Raw genomic sequence first — 18,259 nt, 5'->3', positions numbered from 1 at the left:
TCATCATAGGCAAGGGCTTTGTGTTATTTTGGGACTTGTGGGGGAAGGGTGGAGACCTGGATTACCAAGTGCGTGTGGGGGGTACTGTGGTTCACTGTAGGGGTATCTTTGTGTTTGAGGGGGCACTTTTATTGACATCTTACTTTACAATTGCAACGAAAGAGGAAGCTAGGGCTCCAGTAGGAGGAAAATTAGAGGGCACACAATACTACACAGTAGGTGCAGTAATAGGGACACATATGGCAGTAGCGGATCAGCATTGGGGATTCAGCAGAATAAAGAGTTTGCACAGGTTGGGGATAGATGGAGATGGTGCCTAAAATGTTAGAAGCTACAGGTGCATCTCACTAAATAAGAATATCATCAAAAAGTTAATTTATTTCAGTTCTTCAATACCAAAAGTGAAACTCATATATTATATAGAGTCATTACAAACAGAGTGATCTATTTCAAGTGTTTATTTCTGTTAGTGTTGATGATTATGGCTTACAGCCAATGAAAACACAAAAGTCATTATTTCAGTAAATAAAAATAATAAACAAAAAACACCTGCAAAGGATTCCAAAGTGTTTAAAAAGGTCTCTTAGTCTGTTTCAGTAGGCTCCACAATCAGGGGAAGACTGCTGACTTGACAGATGTCCAGAAAGCAGTCATTGACACACTCCACAATGTCCCAGAGTTCATATTTTCATTCGGAAATCAAGGTACCAGAGTCTGAATGAAGAGTGGAGAGGCACAAAATCCAAGCTGCTTTAGGTCTGTTGTGAAGTTTCCACAATCAGTGATGGTCTGGGGAGCCAAGTCATCTGCTGGTGTAGGTCCACTGTGTTTTTTCAAGACCAAAGTCAGCACAGCAGTCTACAAGGACATTTTAGAGACCTTCATACTTCCCTCTGCCGACAGGCTTTTTGGAGATGGAAATTTCATTCTCCAGCAGGACTTGGCACCTGTCCACACTGTCAAAAGTACCAATACCTGGTTTAGAAACAACAGTATCACTATGCTTTATTGTCCAGCAAACTCGCCCATAGAGTATTGATCGCCTCCATGCCACGCCGCATTGGTGCAGAAATTAATGCAAAAGGAGCCCCGACCAAGTATTGAGTGCATTTACTGAACATACATTTCAGTAGGCCAACATTTCGGATTTTAAAAACATTTTGTTATAACGTATTCTAATTTACTGAGATAATGACTTCTGTGTTTTCAATGGCTGTAAGTAGTGATGAGCGAGTGTATTTGTTACTATTTGCTATTCGCACAGATAGTACGGTATTCGGCTTACTTGTAATATTGTGAGTATTTGTATACTCGTCTCGCTATATTCGGATTTCCCGCCCTGCAGTTTTGGCATCTTCTTTGCAGCCACTAAACATGCAGGGCTTCTTAGCCAATCACAGTAATGCCGCAGACATCTTGGTTGTGGCAATACTGTGATTGGCTTGGCCGCCCAACATCATACGGTCTATTTAAGCCCTGCCGCCACCATTTTGTGCACATTGCTTCTGGAGCCTGCGTTCTACAAGCATAGGGAGAGATCGCTGAGCTTCTAGGGAGAGTGTTTAGTCCTCTTGATAAAACAAAAGCCCTTTTAAGGGATACCTGAAGTGTATACTAGTTCAGTGTAGCATATGCAGGGAGAGATACTAGAGCAGGGACAGTTTAAAGGAGCCCCTCAATAGCTTCATAATACCACCAAAAAATAGCTCTTTTCAGAGCTGAAGACACACAACAAAGTCAGAGTACTTGGAGGGAGAGATTGTGTATTAGGTAGGGAGAGGTTAAAGTGTTCTTCCAGTGTCCATCTTAAAACAGCTCTTGTCAGAGGTAAAGCAATATTTTTCCAGCACACAGAGTAATAGCATTTTGTGCTGCCTTTTTTTTTAAAAGCACCGGTCTATTTTCCCTGCTGTTTTAGGGGTCAGAGCCTGACTTATGCTGTCCACATTAGTCCACTTAAAAAGGCGGTTAGTGCCCAACGCAAGCAGTACTCCAAACATTTCATACTGCCTGCTACAAAGCATGCACCAGCCCATTTTCCCTGCTGTTTTTGGGGTGTCAGCCTGCCTTCTGTCCATATTAGTCCGCTTAAAAAGGTGTTTAGTGCCCTACACAACGTAGCAGTCCAAACATTTCCTACTGCCTGCTACCAAGCACAAACCATGCCATTTTCCTGCTGTTTTTGTGGTCTCAGCCTGCCTGCTGCTGTACACATTAGTCCACGTAAAAAGGCGGTAAGTGCCCAAAGAAAAGCAGTAGTCCAAACATGTCCTACTGCCTGCTACCAAGCACACACCAGGCCATTTTACCCACTATTTTAGAAGCCACCATCCCAAGGGCCACCAATCACAAATTGTAGTTACGCTGGAGTAGGAATTCCATCCAGGTTTGTCCACTTCCCAATGTGCATAGGGTTTGTAAAAATTAGCCCTATGGGCTGAGTTATGGTTGACGAAGGAAGCCACCATCCCAAGGGGCTCAAATCACAAATAGTAGTTAGGCTGGAGTAGGAATTCCGTCCTGGTTTGTCCACTGCACAATGTGCATAGGGTTTGTAAAAATTAGCCCTATGGGCTGAGTCATGGTTGACGAAGGAAGCCACCATACCAAGGGGCTCAAATCACAAATAGTAGTTAGGCTGGAGTAGGAATTCCATCCTGGTGTGTCCACTGCACAATGTGCATAGGGTTTGTAAAAATTAGCCCTATGGGCCGAGTTATGGTTAACACAGGAAGCCACCATCCCAAGGGGCTCAAATCACAAATAGTAGTTAGGCTGGAGTAGGAATTCCGTCCTGGTTTGTCCACTGCACAATGTGCATAGGGTTTGTAAAAATTAGCCCTATGGGCTGAGTCATGGTTGACAAAGGAAGTAAACAGGTTTTTATGGGAAGGGGGTGACTTTAACAGCAGTAGCATGAATCTGCATTTTTGTTGAATTTAGGTTGGCTTGCTGTCATCTGGAGGGATTACAAACTGTGGAGATATCCATTCCTTGTTGAATTTAATCAGAGTAAGTCTGTCTGCATTGTCCGTGGAGACATGTGTGCGCCTATCAGTGATTATTGCCCCAGCAGAACTGAAAACACGCACATACACCACACTAGCAGTCGGGCAGGCCAGCACCTCCAAGGCATATAAGAAGAGGTCGGGCCAAGTGTTCAGTTTAGGCACCCAATGATTAAAGGGAACTGAAGTGTAAGAAAGGACACACGTATGGTCACTTAAGTACCCCTTGACCATGTTCTGCAACTTATGTCTCCTTGGCATTGTTACAGGCACAGATAGCTCTTGCTGTTGTGCTGGCTTATTGAAAATTGCCCGATTTGTGCACATTTTCCCCCACCTTTGTTGGAGCTGGTGTTCGTGTCTCTCCCCTTTGTCCCTTTGTGTTGAAAAGAGCAAGTACCTCTGCCACCACATTGTCTGAGGGTGATGTTTTCAGCAACTGATCTACAACGGCCCTCTTGAACGATTCCATTGTAAAACTTTTTGGTGACTCCAAAAGGAGAGAAGGAAATTTCTCCTTGTACCATGAATCGAGAAAGGTGGCCAACCAGTATAGGTCACTCTCGTCACCTGCACCTTAAAAACATCTCCAGAATCCGACCTTTTCTCACCCTTGAAACTGCTAAAACTCTTAATGTCGCTCTTATTCACTCTCATCTGGACTACTGCAACTCTCTTCTGATCGGTCTCCCCCTTACCAAACTTTCTCCTCTCCAATCCATCCTGAATGCGGCAGCCAGAGTCATATTTCTGTCCAGCCGCTTCACCGATTTCTTCATCTTGTGCCAGTCATTACACTGGTTGCCCATTCGCTGCAATATAAACTCATCACTCTCATCCATAAAGCTCTCCACAGTTCTGCACCGCTTTATATCTCCTCTCTCATCTCTTTCTATCGTCCTACATGTGCCCTCCATTCTACAAATGACTTATGACTAACATCCCCCCTATTCTGAACCTCGCACCTCCATCTCCAAGACTTCTCTTGTGCTGCACCAGTTCTCTGGAATGCTCTACCCCAGACGATCCGACTGATGCCTAGCTCCCACGTCTTCTAGCGTGCTTTAAAAACCCATCGCTTTAAACAAGCCTACCACCTCAATTACTCAGTAAATTACCCTTTCCCTGTTCCTTTCTTCTAAATATTATTCAGAATCTGCAACCTACTATTCATCTGTCTCCACACCCTCCATGCACACGATAACTGCATTCAATACTTGATTATTGCACATAAACATACTGGCTGATGGCTGGATTATGCAGCTTTAAAGGAAAACCCTACTTATTATAACTGCCAGACCTGAAATAACAAGCACTTTTCAAGTATTGTGTCCACCCATTTCCTTGTATAATTTAAGCTTGCGAGCAGGGACCTCACTCCTAATGTAACTGTTTAAACTGTCTTACCTTGTATTGAATTTATTGTATGTACATGTCCCCGCCTACTAGTAAAGTGCTGCAGAATATGTTGGCGCTATATAAGTAAAAATTATGGATTGGGTGTCCCCTTTGTAGCATTATGAGTCCTCTCGATTGCACAGAAAAACAAGTCCTCTCCCCCTTCATCCTCCTCATCTTCTTCCTCATCACCCAATGTTGCTGCAGAATATTGGCCCATTCACCCATTGGGAAATCTGGCGCCATACCAACATGCTGGGCACGCAAAGCTTCCTCTTTGAGATTATGCAGTGATTGTTTCAAGAGACACAGCAGCGGCATGGTTACGCTGATAATAGCCTGATCACCACTCATGATGTTCGTGCAGTACTCAAAGTCCTCAAGAACCTCACAAATGTCAGCGATCCATACCCAATCGACAGTTCTTATGTGTGCTGGCTGACTCTCCGTCTGACAGGCATGTTGAAGCTGGTTTTCAGCTACTGCCCTCTGCTGTTCACTAATCCTCGCCAACATATAATAGGTTGAGTTCCACTGTGAGGGTAGGTCACAAATGAGTCGGTGACTTTGCAAATTCAAGCGCTTTTGCAGCGCTGTAAGAGCAGCAAAAGCGGTAGAGGAATGGCGGAAATGGGCGCTAATATAGCGCACCTTATCAAGTAGGTACGGCAAGTTACGGTAAGTTTTCAGAAATTTCAGAACAACTAGGTTCAGCACGTGAGCCATGCATGGCACATGTACCAGCTTGCCAACCTTTAAAGCCGCCACCAGGTTACACCCATTATCTCAGACAACCAGACCGGTTTGGAGGTGCAGTGGGGAGAGCCACTGATCAGTCTGTTGTTTTACAGCTTGCCACAGATATGCTGCAGTGTGTGCTTTCTGTTCTAAACAGGTCAGCTTCAGCAGAGCGTGTTGCCGCTTTGCCGATGCACTGTTGCACAGGTCCAAGCTTGGCAGTGATGGGGAGGGTAATTCAGCAGAGGATGAAGAGCAGGAGAAGGGGAGAGAGGAAGTGGAATATGAAGAGGTGGAAACCCTGAAAGAAGTTGGGCCCGCTATTCTTGGCGTGGGTCGGATGTGTGATGTTCCAGTTTGCGCCTTTGTCCCACCCTCCACCAGGTTCACCCAGGGTGCCGTGACAGAAATGTATTGTCCCTGTCCACAACAACTTGTCAAGGTATCTGTTGTTAGGTGGACCTTCCCGGTTATGGCATTGGTGAGAGCACGGTTCAGATTGTTTAACACGTGCTTGTGTAACACTGGGCAAACTAGTGGCGGCTTGGAACACTGTATCATGGGGTAGCCATAGCCAAGAGATCACGGAAAGACTGTTTTCCCTCAAGCCTAAATGGCAACATCTCCACAGCTAGCAATTTGGGACTGTGCGAGTTTAGTATTTGTGCCTATGGGTGCGTGGCTGGGTATTTACGCTTTCTTTCCAAGCTCTCAGGCACGGACAATTGGACGCTTTGCTGGGGCAAGGAAGTGGATGTGGTTGATGTTTGTTGTGTGGGAGCAACCACAGCTTGTGGGCAGGAGATATGAGCGCCTGCTTCCTGAACAGCAGATTCTGAAGGACATATCCCAGGCAACATGGCTTTGGTTTGACCTGTAGACTCAGATTTGGTACCCTGGTGTTCCGCCCACCTACTGGGGTCCTTGGCTGCCATGTGGTTTTGCATACTGCTGGTGTTCAGGTTGCCTTTGCCCTGGTCTCTGCTCAACTTGGTATGGCAGATGCTGCAAACTACAATGTTTTTCTCTGATGGAATTTCAGAAAAAAAATTCCACACAGCAGCTGAAAGCCCCTTGCCCTGACTTGGTGCACAGCGGGGGTGCTCTTGGGAACAGTTGACCCAGTTAACACTCTGAGTAAACCAAGATCCCTTGGTGCCTGTGTTGGTGCTACATATCCATCTTCCTCTGTGTTGCTGACATGGCTATGTGTACCAATGGTACAGGTCGGATCAATGGACTCATCATCGACCACCTCGTCTTTCATCTCATCCTCCTTCCCAGTTGACATTGTAGGCTGACCTGATGGCAACTGTGTCTCATCATCATCAGCCTCCACCTCAGGAGACAGTAAATGAAGTTCCTCCGAGTTGCTTTCTTCTGGCTGTAGGTCCTCAAATACTTGAGCATCAATGCATGTCACCTCTTCTTGTCCCTCTTCAATGCTGCACATTGATAGGCCAGAGCCAACCAAAAGATACGTAGCAAACAAAACCTTGGAGTGGCCAAGCTTGGGGTCATATGTCTCCTGTGACTGATAATAGCGGGAGGAAGGAGAACCAGCTTCAGGATTGGAAGGGCCAGCCTTCTGTGTATCCACAGTAGACCGTGTGGTCGTGGAAGATTTGCTGCTGCTTGACAAATGCGTAGAGGCCTTGTCTGCTATCCAAGACAGACTCTGCTCTCGCTCTTCTGACTTCCACACACGTTTACGTTCCAGACTGGGAAATTTTTCCAGGAACATAGTGGATGCTTCTTCTGACCTGACACCGACTAAGAGCCTTCTCGCGCACCACTGACAACACCACATCCACGTCCATGTCCCTTAACAACAGGCTTTTTTGGCATTTTGGGTTTTGTTGACAGATTTTCAGATGTTGATGGCACAAGCCAAGCTATTTGTGACAGCCAAAATAGTGAGTCAAACATGATTCAGCCCATAGGGCTAATTTTTACAAACCCTATGCACATTGTGCAGTAGACAAACCAGGTCATTATTCCTACTCCAGCCTAACTACTAATTGTGATTGAAGGCCCTTGGGATGGTGGCTTCCTGTGTCAACCTTGACTCAGACCATAGGGCTAAGTTTTACAAACCCTATGCACATTGTGCAGTGGACAAATCTGGAATGTACATTGGTCCTATCAAACTAATATTTGTCATTGGAAGCCCTTTTCACAGGTTGTGCCACATTGTGACTGAGATAGGGGATACATATTAAATAGAAATTTACACTGAATGTTGATGACCGACCGATGGCCCTCTGAACACTTAAATTGAAGGCCACATTTACAATAGTACTCCATCGTAGATAATGTTTGTCAATGGAGGCCCTTGTCATGGAATCTTCTTGCACCTATGACACAGCCCCAGGAGTAATTTTTGGAAATACGATGCACATTCTGCACTGGACCAAGTAGAACAGTATCAAGAAGTCTTCTCTTGCTATATAATCTGGAGAATATTGACAGTCAAAATCTCTGAGCCATTGGGAGAAGCTTCTCCAACCCTTCCTGGATGGGGGACACCATATATCCTTTGTCCATTGACTTGCACAAGTGATATATTTGAGATTGTCATCCAGTTGACTAGTGCAGCTTTATTTTTCCAGTTCACAGAGTTCAGCCATACCTGAGAATCGCAGGCCACACTCACTGCTACTTTCTAGTACTCCATGTCTCTTGGCCTTTTTCTCTGTAGTCTCTGCCCTTAAGGCTAAGTGCCCACATAGCGTTTTTCAAGCGTATATGCTGCGGAATTTCCGCAGCATAAACGCTTGTTAAACGCTAGGTAATCCGCCCCCATGGTCCCCAAGGGGATTCCGCAAGTTCTATGCACATGCTGCGGATTTTTCCGCAGCGTTTATGCTGCGCTCAAAAATCCGCAGCATGTCCATTAATTTTGCGGAAGCGCGGCGTAATCGCCGCCATTGACTTGCAATGAGACGCACATAATCCGTGTCAGTACATTTGTACTCACGGATTATATGCGTTTCAATGTGCGGATGGTACCCAGTTCTGGAGGAGAGGAGACTCTCATCCAGACCTGGGTACCATTGTACTTGTAAAAAAAAGAATAAAATAAAAAATAAAGTTTATATTCACCTTCCGACGGCCTCCGGTCTCCTTCCCTTTGCTTGCGGGCAGGACTGTAGGACCTGCGGTGACATCACAGTCATGTGACCGCAGGCCCTTCAATGCAGTGTCCCGCGATCAGCTGGCAGACAGGAGCGAGCGCAGCAACACACGCCGGGCCATCAGAGGGTAAGTATAGGTTTATTTTTTTATTTTTAAATGAGTTAAATAATAGAGTGAGGGCCCTACAATATGAATAAATGAGGGCACTCTCAAATGTACACAAGAGGCACCTCCAAAATTTCTAGAGGAGGGCACTTCAAAATGTATGTTACAGGGCCACACGAAGGCTCTCACAAAACTCAGCTTTACTGCCAATAGCAGGCCCTCTGAACATTTGAATTTAGGGCCGCAGTATCACATGGTGGTGGAGGAGGAAGAGGAGGAGGGTCAAGCCCAATGGGCACATTGTAAACTGCTATGGAATATGTATTCCTCTATCTGAGTGTCAATGATGGAGGGACCTCCCAAATGTCTAACTAACAGCTGTCCCTCCAAAACGCATGTTTCAGAGCCACTTAAGGCCTCTCAGGTCAAAGATCAACATACCTGCTGGTGAATTCTAGCTGTGCTTAAAAAGTGCTGGGGAATAACGAACTAAAAATTATTTTTGACAGAGTGACCTACAAAATGTATAAGTCAGGACCCTCCCAATTGTAAAAGGTGAAATTGTAATCTCTGCAGACAAGTCCTGGCTGGAAGAAGCTGCCATGTCGGTCTTGGCCAGATGGAAAAGATTGGAGAAGTGAATGACTCCACTTGAAAGAATATCAACTGTAAGTCACCATCAATAATTGTACTGTAATCTCTTATAAGTTCTGCAGGACTGGCATCTACCACTATATGTCACCATAAAGTTGTAATATCAATGTAGAGATTTATTTTAGTAACAGCTCTATCATGAACCTGAACCAAACCCCTAGCTACGCCCATGTTACTGACCCTCTGGTTCTTATGGCAGTCATGCCATTCAAAAAGGAGGAAAAGAGGACACACTCTAACACATAACAGCACCATCCCCTGGAAGGTAAATACAACTTATGTAAGTGGCTTGGGAGGAAGAGGTCAATATTGCAGCTGTATGAGCAACAACAGAAACATCATCTTTATTAGCTACTTACTTCTTACCTCACTGTAAAGTTTTTGATGTATACCTATGCCTGTGATGGATGTCATATGCTATGTATATTCTTATATGGAATATGATATGAGATATATTGTCCCTCTCAAGTACATATATATAGATTAAGTTCATTTGTGTCAAATTTTATAAAATAATTCCTTAGAATCAGATTGTGTTTGCAATTTAAGCTGATCACTATTTTGGTGGATTCATAGAAAGAAAAAAAAATAATGCTCTGCTCATTTGGGTTTCACTAGTCTTTTGTCCAGTCACCGGTGTGGTATTTCCATGTCAGCGTAGGAAGAGCGAAGATGCCCGGTGTTGGAAAATGATGAAATTGGCCAAGTGAACACCATACAAGTGATGGGACCAAAGAAGACCATTGGAATGGAACATTGCATGGCTGTGGGACAGGCAAGGGCCAGATGAGTATTTTTTTGCATATATTTATTATGCTATGAGGTTTGGAGAAATCTTAGAACATAATAATGTATATTCAATTTGTACCAAATAAATTTACTGTAATTAAAAAAAAAATTCTTTCCACATTTAAGCAAACTTTGGCAAATTAATTCATTGCTAATATGGAGTTTTTTTCTGTTATATTTATATTGAATTTAAAAAAACATAGCATGTGTGTCATGTTCCACCAAACTTTGAATATATTCAGTAGCTACCAGAATTTGACCCCTCCTCCTGAAGTCACATTCTTTGCAGAAATCAGAATATTGTTCACAGCTCAGTGTCTTTAATAATATGGATTATAAACAATTTGGATTTCAATGAACACTGCTGCTTCATTCATTTTATAAAAGTATTAAATTAAAATAAGTTATTTTATAGCCAGTGTGCAGACAAGGACCTGTGGCTAACATTGCTATTGACATAAATCAAAGTGAGTCAGTGACTAGTTTATTCCGAAAACACTTTAACATGCTAACACACAGTATAGACACCAGTTTACCTCTCAACATTAACATTTAATTGATTGCTATGGAAATCATATAATGAAGCTGCAAAACCACAAATTCATATGCCTCTAACAATTATATATGTATCCATTGTATAAATTAGCCATGCATTATAGTACAAAGCCATTCAGTGTCCTAAATGAGGTATACAGAAGCTGAAATGTTGCATAGATGACGAACACCTACTTTATAATGATTTTACCACCAGTCCTATTTAATAGGCTCCTTTTATTCCAGTTTTCATTGAGCGAGAAAAAAGCCCCTATAATTGCTAGAGACAGAGCAAAGATCATGGGATTTGGGGGTATGAAACATTTTCCCTTAAAATGCACTTATTGGTAACAGACTTCAAACTGCAACTGCAAAGAACTTCAGAGAGACATTTACTTTTTTACAAGCAGATAAAGAAAGAATCCTTTGTAAGTCTAAATATACAGTGCATCTGCTAACCTTATTGAAGCTGACATTCCCAGGATACAAAGACTATTTCAAAGTGCTCTATATAATAAAATTAACAACCTGGAATTACATTGCCCCTGACTTTAACAGCTTAAACTTGATAAATTATAGATTGAAAGAAAATATTTCTCGCCAAATATATTTAAAACATCAGAAAATGTTAATACTGTTTGAGCTGAGAAGGCATATTCCTTTTGTGGTATTAACAGCCATGAATATAGTGGAGCAGTGTGTTTTGCCATCGCCTGGGGCATGGCAAGAATTTTCACCCCCAACCTGTAGGCACTCCTTTGAGTACCTTTTACTGGTCCAGATCTTAACTCCCTGTATCACAAGCACATGTATTTTTTGAAAATTCTAATATACCATATTTTTCAGATTATAAGACGGACTTGTTTTCCTCCAAATTTCGGAGGAAATGGGGGTGCGTCTTATAATCTGAAGGTAGCTTACCAAGGGGATGGGCACCAAAACCTCGCCCCACTCCTGCTGTTGGCCTCCTGAAGTAGCGATCCTGCCTCCTGTGACCCCGCTCCACTGCCGCCGACCACCCGGTAAGCTACCATTAAAACAGACTATAAGACGCACCACCATTTAATTTAAAACATTTTAAGGGGTGTGTCTTATAGTCCGCAAAATACGGTAATTATATTTTGACATTTGAATCTTTCTTTTCTTGCTTTATAAATTTCAACATAAATAAAATAAAATGAAAAAAATACACACTGTTTTATTATTTATTTTATTATTACTTTTTATGTAGTTATTTTATTTATTAAACAACGGGTATGTGCAAAATATTAGCAGTGTTTAAAACAACTCAGGAAAAGCTCAATTCTCTTAATATTCTTTTTCCATGTACAAAAACACTTACTGACTCCCTTCACTCATCACTGTCCCCAATCTCTTCTTTTTCCTGTCCTGATCTGGCTGTAAATCACTACAATGACACTCTCAGAAGCAACCTGGAACAAGCAGCGCCCTCAGAACCTGTAAAACAGCCCTGGCTCACACCGCAAACCCGATTTCTCCAGCGATGCTCTAGGAGTGCTGAACGCCTATGGAGGAAAACTCGCACACTAGAAAACTTTACCCACTATAAATTTATGTTAAAAATCAATAACTCTGCCCTTCACCTTGCCAAACAGTCCGACTTCACCACCCTGATCTCCTCACTATCCAACAACCCCAAAAAACTCTTCGACACCTTTCTCTTGCTCCACAGTCCTAAAGTGCAGGCCCCTATCACAGACATCTGTGCTGAGGACTTGGCCCCCTTCTTCACCGACAAAATAGAGAACATCCATCAGGAAATCAGATCCCAGCCACCAAGTGCCGTGACTCCCATCCCTCCTCACATCTCTGGATCACTCTCCACATTTGACCCAGTCACAGAAGAAAAAGTCTCCAGGCTCCTCTCTTCCTTTCTTCCTACTGCATGCACCACTGACCCCTTTCCCTCACACCTACTCCAGTCTCTCTCTTCAGTCATTACTACTCAAAAATGTCTGAGGCCTTTAGACCCAATAAGAACAATCTTGCTCTCCTCTGTCCATTGAATGTTTTGCCAATTCTCTTTAGGTCAATCAATGTGTTCTTTCGCAAACTTTAATCTTTTCAAAACATGTCTTTTTTTCAGCAATGGTGATTTACGAGGGTTTCTTGCAAATAGTTTGGCTCCATGTAGCCAGTTTCTGATGGCTGCAGGTCTCACAGGTAATTAAAGATATTCTTTCATCTCCCTGGATACTTCTTTGCCATTCTTGTGATTCCTTGATCTACACGGATGGTAGTATTTATTTTACTACCACGTTTTTTGTTTTGTCTGCTATTTTATAGCAGGGGAAATTTATTTTAAATTATTTTTAACACTTCTTTATATGTTTTCCCTTCTCCAATCAACTTCTTCATAGTTCTTTCTCGCTTGGCACATTGTCTGGAATGATCCGGTTAAGGGGACGGTTGCAAAAAACTTTATTAATAATGGAAAGCAACCGAACCCAGGGTCCGCAATGCAGCCTGGAAGACTATGCCTGAACACCTCCCGGGTAAGAAGGTAAAACAACCAACTAATATATCAATCACTCCCGTGTCACTGCACACTGGGATGGGAATAGGGATTCTCTGTTAACTGCACAAGAGATGTGCGACAAATAATGTAGCCATAGCCCTGTTAACTGCAGAGGCTACGCAGCAGGCACTAGAACGTGTGTGTGATTGTGCGATTCACGCCAGCGTATACGTGCTCCCTACTGGCATGCTACCGGACGGCGGAGTATCTCTCCACGTGGCTAACAGGCATTGCCAGGAATACGGGGTCCGCAGTCTGCTCGGGGTGTATAGCGACCCCCTTGTCGGAGCCAGACTGTCAGTCTAAGCTACCTGCCTCCCTCCAGCTAAGGCTGCCTACCCCCAGATAAACCTGCCTGTCCGAAGCTATAACAGCGAGAGAGCACGTGGAGCCCAAAGAACCAAGCGTCCACTCAGTAACACAATCTCAGCTCAATGAGCAGAGCGCGCCGCCATGTTTGTGGGCGGGCTATTTAAAGATTAAGCTCTGCCCACCGTCGCATTATTGGTGACGTCACCTGTAGGCAATCAGTCAGTGCCAGGTCACTGGATCAGATGACACCCAAACCACCAATCACGGTCTGCCATATCACAGGCATGCTCAGCGTAGTGCATCCTGGACTTAGGCTGTAGTAGCCCTGTTCCCCTCCGCAACCTATGCTTCATGTTGCTAGGAACAAAGACCCAAGAGACAGCTTGTACATCTCGTGCACTAGCTAGGCGTTGGGACTGATGGCAATGCTGAGCAGCATCTGCCCTGGCTGGACCAGAATGGGAGACCACAGAATCCACCAATGATTCTGAACCCATTTCAGATCCAGCAAACACCTTCTAACTAGTGTTGAGCCACCACCATAGTGTTCGAGTTCAGTTCGGTTCGTCGAACACCTTCAAACAGCGTTAAAACCAATGGCAGGCAAATATAAACACATAGAAAACACCTTCAAAGGTGTCCAAAAGCTGACAAACTGCTCAGAAGACATAACTAACACATGGAAAAGTGACAAGTACATATAGTCATGCAAAAATAAAAGAGGTGGAGGAGTAAAAGGAGGGGGAGACACAGATATAGGCATGTCATGCCTTTCTTAAATCCAAAAAGTGAGAAGCCGAGACGGCCAGTCCGCTCCTGCCCGTGCCACCTCCGTGTCGCCGGGTTTGTGCCAGAGCCGTGGTGGACCCTGACGGCCAGCCCCCCTCTCCCAATACTGGTGCCTGTCTGCTGGTGGGTCGAGCCCCCTGCGGTGGGGGGAGTAACATCTGCAGAAGAAAGACCATCTTCCAGCCAAACTAACATGTCGACTTCTTTTCGTGGACAATGTGATACGATCCCTTTGTTACGGATACGCCCATCGCTACAAATTCCAGATGAGGCACAAAAACAGCAGGTGCTTCAACGGATATCAAGTGCTCCTTCAAGTGGGCTCTCCTCCACCTCAACTTCAACATCACAAATACTCCAGTCCTCAGAGGTGTCACCCCAATCGCACTTGCTTCCTCACATCTCCCAAGTCTCCAGCTGCCCGTCTGAGTATGGGGTAACACAGATGGTTGAGTCTGCACAGCTGTTTACTCATACTATAGCCTGGGAAACGGAGGTCTGCTCCAGAGCTTCTGTTAATCCAGACGAGGAAATGATCTGCACTGATGCCCAGAATCTTTATAAGTCGGATCCAGGACAAGATGAAGAAGGTTCTGAGCATAATGTAGACCCTCGTTCCCAAACTGTAACTCCTGTTGGTGGAGACAATGATGAAGACGATGATGAGACTGAAAAACCTGATTGGAGCGACAACTTGACTTTTCGGTCAGGGCAGGAAGAGGTTGGCTTTGAGGACGACGGGTGTGATAACACACAGGATGATGATGACAAGGTTGGAGATCCCACTTACTGTCAACACACAGTCAGCCAGTCGATGAGGTCACCCGGGCCTTTGCCTGGCCTTTGGGATGTCGCGGTGGTCGGCTCCCTGGCCCGTACCCTGGGGTCACTCTTTAAAAGGGTGGATAATTGTTAATTTTATAAGAGTTTGTGACACCACCTGTGGTATCTGGTGAGAAGCACCAGCGCTGCAGCAGTCCACTGAGGCCCGTGATAAGGCAGCTCGATGGTATAGCTCCCCACAGGTGGAGCTAGGTCTCAGGGCAGCGTATGCAGGGGGAATGCAGGACAGGCGAGACCCAGCTGGGTCAGAGCAAGAACGGAAACGGACATGGTAGTCACTTCAGTACCTTTTACTGGAGGAAATTCAGGCACATCCTGGAGCACTGTAGGGTGAAGGGTGCATATCAGGATCCTCCCCAATGAGCGGGTGTAGGGCCTCCTGTTTCTTGCCTCTGCGCAGTAAGTTTCTGACCTGCCTGGAGCTAGGCCTAACTTTGTCTCTGTCCTGCGCTGGCTGACTTTGTGGTAGGGCCTTCTCTTGAAGTTCACGCTCCCAGTATGCGGGGCCTAAGCGTCTCCTGGCTCTGTTACGTATCAGCACCTTAGCGATCCTGGGACTTGTAGTTCTCCAGGGATTCCAGTTATGCCTTACTGGGTCATAGAGATCCCGGTAAGCTCGGATCCGGTGTCCGGTAAATGCTTTGGGGTGAGCTGGTTAAGCTCCTCTGCCCCTTATGTACTAACTCGCCACTCGCCTTCGGCCTACTCGGGCCCTCAATAGGCTATACACACTAACGGCAGCTTGCCGCGCTTCACCGATCTTATGACGCCGGCACACCTTAAGCTCTATCTGGGCTCCCTGAATCTAGCTAGCAGGAGCCTCGTGCTCCACTGCTGAACTATTAACTGAGTTCTCTAGACTAGACTGAGCTCCACTGCAGACTGACCTCTCTTAGGCTTCTCTACTGCAGGAACTCTTCAGAGGAACTGAACTGCCTAGCTCCACCTTCCCTATTTATATCCCTAACGGGCTCCCTCTGCTGGTCTGAGGTGGAAGGTGGAGATGTGTGAATGTTTATGGGGGCCTCTTGTGGAGGATTCCATCAATACACTCTTCTAGGATCTGTGATATCAAGCGCAGCGGGGCGTCACAGATGCTATTGACGACGAGGTTAGGTTGCGCCTTCCTGGACAGAGACGGAGTACTGGAAGCACGTCAACAACTGCATCCTCAACCACAACTCCGCCTCTGACCACAAGTCGTAGTGGCTCTTCAGGTCGCATGGGCTCTAAGCCTTGCATAGCCTGGGCATTTATTCAGATCGATAAGGATGACCCAACTCGTGTTATCTGTAATATTTGTCACCAAAAGCTAAGTAGAGGCCAAAAAATCCATAGTTTGAGTACTTCATGCATGTACCGTCACATGGATATGAAGCATAAGTTGCAGTGGGAAGCTCACTGTGCTACAATGCGGCATAGCAGGCTGGGCCAATCACCGTCTGCCCCATCTTGTACATCCGCGGCCTCTTCATCCTCTGTGACTGGGGGGACAGCAGTCACACATGTTTTTGGACGCAGACCTGCCACCTCTTTACCTGCAACAGCCAGTGTGATTGGCAGGTCGTCAGTTCATTGAGAAGTGGAAACACCTGCTGGTGTTGAGAGCTCTCTGACATCGAGAGCACCACCTTTGGATCAAGGCAACCTAACATGTCCGCCTGCATCTTCCTCACAGACCGGCAGTTTGCCAGGGACACCCTACTCAACCCCGTCAAAGCACAACAGCCAGCCCTCGGTCCCTCAGATGTGGACAAATAAAAGATCATTTCCTCCTAGCCATGAGAAAGCTAAGAGGTTGAATTTCACCATCTGCAAGCTGTTGGCTGCAGAAATGCTGCCTTTCTGCCTGGAGGACACAGTGGATTTTTGAGACCTTATGTCCATCGCAGTGCCCCAGTACCAGATGCCCAGTCGGCACTACTTCTCAAAGAAAGGTGTGCCTGCGCTCCACCAGCATGTCGCACACAACATCACCGCTTCTTTGAGAAACTCTGTGTGTGACAGGGTGCATTTCACCACAGACACTTGGATGAGTAGGCATGGACAGGGGCGTTACATGTCGCTGACAGGGCACTGGGTAACTATGGTGACAGCAGGACAAGGGGCTGCTGTCCAAGTCTTGCCGTCCCCGCGAGTTGTACGTCAATCCTCTTTATCTAGAAGTTCCTCCACTGCTTCTGCCTCCTCAACCTCCTGTCGGTCCTTCACCTGCACCCAAAGCCTGTCTGGTAATGCCACCTGCTTTCTAACTGCGCACCTCCTTACTATGCTGGCAGCAGGGCTCAACGGCATCAGTGTTTACTTTGAAATGTCTGGGAAATGTGAGTCACACAGCTGAGGACTTGTGGTCAGCTCTGGAGACCCAGTTTCATGAATGGTTGTCTCCACTGGACCTGCAACCAGGGAAGGCCGTGTGCGACAATGCTGCAAACCTGGGTGCGTCCCTTCATCGGGGCAATGTTACACACGTGCCTTGTATGGCTCACGTGTTGAACCTGGTTGTCCATAAATTTTTAGCCCACTATCCCGGACTAGATGGCCTTCTGCAGAGGGCACGGTCGCTTTGTGCTCACTTCTGCCGTTCGCATCCCGCAGCTCAACGACTTACATCTCTACAGAAGTCGTTGGGCCTGCCAGTTCACCGGATGAAATGCGATGTGCCGACACGGTGGAATTCAACTCTGCACATGTTGCAGCGACTGTGGCAGCACCGACAAGCCCTGGTGCAATAGTTTCTGACGTATAGCCTGGGCCAACGAGATCCAGAGGTGGGGCAAATCACACAGCAGGAGTGGTCTCAGATCAGGGACCTATGAAGTTGACGCGCCCCCTGGGCCGTGGGGTACCCGGAGCCGGGCTGGTAGACCCAGGGGGTTGTAGTCACTGTGGCGGTGACCCGGTCCGTGACCCAGGGCGGTCAATCCAACGGTAATTTGTATATATGGATTTTATAATGTCCGACTACGCCACCTGTGGAGTGCGGCCAAAGGGGCCGCCGCTGCGGAACAGTCCTCTGAAGCTGGTGGTTTTGCTGCAATGGTATTATTACTCACCACAGGAAGAGTGTAGCTTCAGGGCAGTGTGGGTGGATGATGGTGGTTGTAGTGCAGGGAGTCAGTAATGAACACAGAGTCCGTGTGATGCAGTCCTAAGATCTTTACTCACAGTTGTTGCAGTCCAGATTACAGGTACCAGAGCTATCTCACCCGTCGTGCTGTGCGTACTCAGTGAGGGGCTCAGTCCACCCCCAGATAGCTCCGGAGTACTTAGCAGGACCCCATTCTGTGTGTCCTTTCTCTGGCCTTCTCCCTGCACCTCACACCCAGTGACACTTCTATCCGGTATCCTCGGGCCTTGGCGGGCGACTTGTGTTCCGTCCCCTGGGTCCTATGTGGCTACCTTCTTAGTG

This window comes from Phyllobates terribilis, unplaced genomic scaffold (genome assembly GCF_046119375.1).
Source record: "Phyllobates terribilis strain yellow unplaced genomic scaffold, ASM4611937v1 Scaffold_2__4_contigs__length_985480577, whole genome shotgun sequence".
Lineage (NCBI taxonomy): Eukaryota > Metazoa > Chordata > Amphibia > Anura > Dendrobatidae > Phyllobates > Phyllobates terribilis.
The sequence above is the reverse complement of the archived record's forward strand: the minus strand, read 5'-3'. Positions refer to the sequence as shown.